Source organism: Pelmatolapia mariae, linkage group LG10_11 (genome assembly GCF_036321145.2).
Source record: "Pelmatolapia mariae isolate MD_Pm_ZW linkage group LG10_11, Pm_UMD_F_2, whole genome shotgun sequence".
In the NCBI taxonomy this organism is placed as follows: Eukaryota; Metazoa; Chordata; class Actinopteri; order Cichliformes; family Cichlidae; genus Pelmatolapia; species Pelmatolapia mariae.
The window spans coordinates 57,230,557-57,235,877 of NC_086236.1; the positions used below are offsets into that span (position 1 = coordinate 57,230,557).

Consider the following 5,321-nt stretch of genomic DNA (forward strand, 5'->3'; position numbering starts at 1 on the left):
CGTTCTGTGTGGTTTACTGTGTGACACCTTGGATACAAGTCCATGCTGCTTTAACCACAGACTTTATTTAACCCACACTGGGAAAATTCCCTTGTTACAGCAGCACAAGGTAGAAGTAGAAAGGATAAATTAGGGATGTATTAGAAAACAATAAAAAATAGAAAAAATAAATAAGAAAAATGGTTTACAACAACAACAAAAAACCGCTTGGCCTGAGGATGAAGCCTGACCTGCCTTCTCCTTCTAAATGAAGATGAAAAAAAAACCTTCTGTCCTGTGAATAAGGGTCTTGTTCCCTAGAATAGACCCCTCCCCTCAGGAACAATTATTTTTCATAGGACAGAGGTGGGTGCTCTGGTTTCATTTACAGTTAATCTTTCCCTATAAAAAAGCAAATGCACTATGCCAGCTGTCATCTGGACAGGTTGCCAGTCCATCACAGGGTTCATGCATTGAGACAGAAAACCATTCACATTGACAATAATACTTATGGCCAATTTAGAATCACCAGTTAACCTAATGTGAATGTCTTCATGGGAGGAAATCCAGTAAAAACTCAGGCAGGGTTTCATGCAGAAAGGCCCCAGCTGACCAAGAGGTTCATAAACTGCTTGAAAAAATTAAATGATCACTTTGAAAACACATCAGATCTCAGTGGGGAAAAAAACTAATGCTCAATATTTATACTGACATGGACTGGATCATATGTTAGTGAAAAGATGCCACATTGTTTCATGAAAATTTTCAAACTTTAAATGGCTGAATTTAAAGACACCCCAGAAATACTGCAGGCTAGTCCAGTTTGCTGAAGTTTTATTTCAGCAGCTCAAAATGGTGCTCAGTAGTTTGTATGGCTGGGCATTGTCATGCACCAAGAGGAACTTGACAGTTGGTCCAAGGATTCCATCCTGATACATAATGGCAGAAAAGGTGCTGTCCCCCAGCCTGAAGAGTTAAATGCCAATTGGATTCCACAGTACCTGGCAGTGAGTTCAGGGACTACTAAAGGACATCACCTCATGTTATCAGCAATTACAGCCAAAAAAAAACTCTAGAAAAAAAAAGTCAGAAAAGATGATGAGGGACAAATGTTTTACAGGCCTCCACCTGTAAAAACCATTCCTGTTTTGGGGGTTGTCTCACTGTTGTCTCTCTTGTGCACCTGGTGTTAATTTAATTGACACCAGAGCATCTAAAACTTTAACTCACTTGATGCTACTTTCTGAATAACAGAGTCGACTACAGATGACTTCTTTCAGCTTGGCCAAAATGTGGACATCTCCCCCTCCTTCTCCCCAGAGTTATCCTGGAAGTGGTCTGACCTCAGACTACTTCCAGGGTAACCACAGGAGCTCAGTGACCCTGAGACAAAGTGCATACACAGAAGAGGAACAATTTAACACCTTTAAACTCTGTCGAAGGTATACTTCAGTTCCAGTGGGTAGGTTAGGTTCAAAGTGTACATAAGTCCAAACAACATAGCAGGCATAGTTATCCAAGTCCTGCAAGACTCTCTGGCCTTCAAAGACTGTCCTCGGGGCTGCCACTGGCATCTCTTGACTTTCTGATGTAGATTCCCATGGTTATTTCCTCAATACAGTGGCTTGCAAAAGTATTCAGCCCCCTTGAACTTTTCCACATTTTGTCACATTACAGCCACAAACATGAATCAATTTTATTGGAATTCCACGTGAAAGACCAATACAAAGTGGTGTACACGTGAGAAGTGGAATGAAAATCATACGTGATTCCAAACATTTTTTACAAATAAATAACTGCAAAGTGGGGTGCACATAATTATTCAGCCCCCTGAGTCAATACTTTATAGAACCACCTTTTGCTGCAATTACAGCTGCCAGTCTTTTAGGGTATGTCTCTACCAGCTTTGCACATCTAGAAACTGAAATCTTTGCCCATTCTTCTTTGCAAAACAGCTCCAGCTCAGTCAGATTAGATGGACAGCGTTTGTGAGCAGCAGTTTTCAGATCTTGCCACAGATTCTGGATTGGATTTAGATCTGGACTTTGACTGGGCCATTCTAACACATGGATATGTTTTGTTTTAAACCATTCCATTGTTGCCCTGGCTTTATGTTTAGGGTCGTTGTCCTGCTGGAAGGTGAACCTCCGCCCCAGTCTCAAGTCTTTTGCAGTCTCCAAGAGGTTTTCTTCCAAGATTGCCCTGTATTTGGCTCCATCCATCTTCCCATCAACTCTGACCAGCTTCCCTGTCCCTGCTGAAGAGAAGCACCCCCAGAGCATGATGCTGCCACCACCATATTTGACAGTGGGGATGGTGTGTTCAGAGTGATGTGCAGTGTTAGTTTTCTGCCACACATAGCATTTTGCATTTTGGCCATAAAGTTCCATTTTGGTCTCATCTGACCAGAGCACCTTCTTCCACATGTTTGCTGTGTCCCCCACATGGCTTGTGGCAAACTGCAAACGGGACTTCTTATGGTTTTCTGTTAACAATGGCTTTCTTCTTGCCACTCTTCCATAAAGGCCAACTTTGTGCAGTGCACGACTAATAGTTGTCCTATGGACAGATTCCCCCACCTGAGCTGTAGATCTCTGCAGCTCGTCCAGAGTCACCATGGGCCTCTTGGCTGCATTTCTGATCAGCGCTCTCCTTGTTTGGCCTGTGAGTTTAGGTGGACGGCCTTGTCTTGGTAGGTTTACAGTTGTGCCATACTCCTTCCATTTCTGAATGATCGCTTGAACAGTGCTCCGTGGGACGTTCAAGGCTTGGGAATTCTTTTTGTAGCCTAAGCCTGCTTTAAATTTCTCAATAACTTTATCCCTGACCTGTCTGGTGTGTTCTTTGGACTTCATGGTGTTGTTGCTCCCAATATTCTCTTAGACAACCTCTGAGGCCGTCACAGAACAGCTGTATTTGTACTGACATTACACTGTAAAATCTAATTAGTTCCCAGAACTCAAAAAAATTATGGAAACTCGTTGCCTCAAAAAAATTGAGTAAAGCTTAGCTAAAAATGACTAAGTTAGGACAACTTATTTATTTTGAGTACTCTGTACAAGCTCATTTGTTCCCAGAACTCAAAAAAATTGGATCAAGTTTACATAAGATGACCAAGTTAGGGCAACTTACTCATTTTGAGTACACTGTACAGCCGTGTTAGTTCCCAGAACTCAAAAAAATTATGGAAACTCGTTGCCTCAAAAAAACTAAGTAAAGCTTACTTAGGATGACTGTTAGGACAACTTATACATTGCAAGTCTGCAGTATTAAGAATAACTTGATATTTCTGACTTTCTGACAATATTAATTGTTTACCTGCTGACAAACATTTCAAGTTCAACTAAATGAAAAAACAATTTGTGGTAACCTGAATATGATTAAAAATAATTAACAACAATTTTTGTAATGATGTTAAAATCAGCCCAACTTTTATTTTCAAACACAACAAAGTACAACAGCCAACATACTGGACGCTGTTCTGCTGAACAACAAACAATTATATTGCCATCACTGTTATAATCTTACAATGAAACAAAGTCTCAGATGTAATTATTCTGAAAACAAGTTTAGGCCTACCACAAGTTTGTTTTGTACTTACATTACTTATATAATCAAAATAAAATATTTGTTGTTCTGTCACAAGTGCAGTCTCTAATTTAAACAACACATTTGTTTTTCATTCCAACACAGGAGCTGGAATGTTGTAATATTTTAAGGATGCTTGTTTCCAGTCCAGGCATTACTGCCTGAATGACTGTCATGGATCGAGGTGATCCAAATGTAGGTGCAGAAGAAAGTCTTTAACTTCCCTTAAGTACAGTGGCAGTGGATGTGGGTTGGAGATGCAATGAGCTTGAACCTGTAGGCGACCATCTTCACTGACCACACCATCTGTGACGGAGGACTCATCTCTCCTGGTGTCCTGCAAGCAAACAATCATATTTTTGGAACATGAACTTAATTGCTTTCTTAAAACATTTTTTTCTGCATTTGGTATAAAACAGACTCCAATTTAGACAATCTCAGGCTCCCTCCCCACCGGAGAGGTGACATTCAATGTCTCAATTGTCAGTCTGGATAGCCCTGACCACCACCCAACATACAATAATGTCATGAAAGCATCATTTTAAAAAAGGCTATGCAAACATGGCCAATAACTTTCATTCTAATGATGTGCAAAATGATTTGGGCACAAAACAAATTTTGCTGTTCGAAAACTTGCAGACTTCACTATATACAGTGTAGACCCTCTAAACTAAGTTTGAAGAAATGCAGACCAAACTGTTGTTGTTTGTTTACTTACACAGCATGTCTTGTAGAATTAACTGGAGTCACAGCAACAGCATAGTGCAGTCATATCTCAAGTCTAATAACAGAAGACAGGAAAAGATCAGTAAAGAAACAACTTCCCCAAACCAAAGCACAAACAAAACAATAAGTAAAACAGGCTGATCTAAAGTATGATTAAAGTTCAGCCTGATTAATATAAATGTCACTGACAGTTGCTAATATATTGGAAAACCAAAATACTTACTGATGTCTTTCTGTCCAACAACAGGAGTGCTGGTCCCGAGCCTCAAAGACAGTAAGAAGCAAGCAGAGGGAGAAAAAAACAGAACATATTTCAGAAACTGATTTGATCCTTAATGGCTGTGCAATCATTGTAACATAGAATTTGCTTATTTTGTTAAATAAAGGCTAGATTTGACATTAATAGATGCCACAGATGTTCTAAAGCTGCCACAAAGCTTAAAAAAAATGGACGTCTCCGAAAACGTCGGAGCATTTTTGCAAATATGTGATGTCTTGATAAATCGAGCAGATATTTGAACTTTACACAGCTACATTCTCGCCTGAAAATATCTTAAAAGTTTATTTTGTGACCCAGAAAAAGTAATAAGTTTTTCAGCGGCGCTCCTCCGCCATTGCCGCGCTTACAAGTGCGCACAGGCTCCGACAACCGTGGCCGACAAATGCGATCCTCCTTTTCCCCAGACTACCCTTTCTGGATCACAAAATGACCTTTTAAGATATTTTCAGGCGAGAATGTAGCTGTGTAATGCTCAAATATCTACTTAATTTATCAAAATATCACATATTTGCAAAAGTGCTTCCACGTTTTCGGAGAGCTCTGTTATCCACCCCCCACACCTATCCCACCCCTAACGGCTGCACCTCCCAAAGAATTTTGTCTGGGCTCTTATCTCACTTATTTATTTCAAACGATCAACAGAAAATTTCACCGACATAGTTTTATGTAAGGTTTTTAAGGCTGTGGTGTTAATTTTTAAGTAACATGAGCCCAGCGGCAGCAGCAACGCTAGGCTAACACTAACTAG

The 5,321-nt window shown here is 40.1% G+C and overlaps 1 long non-coding RNA gene across 1 annotated transcript; it reads right to left on the reverse strand.

Annotated features, from left to right (window-relative positions):
- Positions 1-3,558: 3,558 nt before the first annotated feature.
- LOC134635602 (uncharacterized) lies at positions 3,559-4,594 on the reverse strand. The gene is made up of 3 exons (XR_010094963.1): positions 4,517-4,594; positions 4,286-4,348; positions 3,559-3,904 (listed from the first exon to the last, which is right to left on the reverse strand). It is a non-coding gene; the product is annotated as an uncharacterized LOC134635602 (long non-coding RNA).
- Positions 4,595-5,321: the final 727 nt, after the last annotated feature.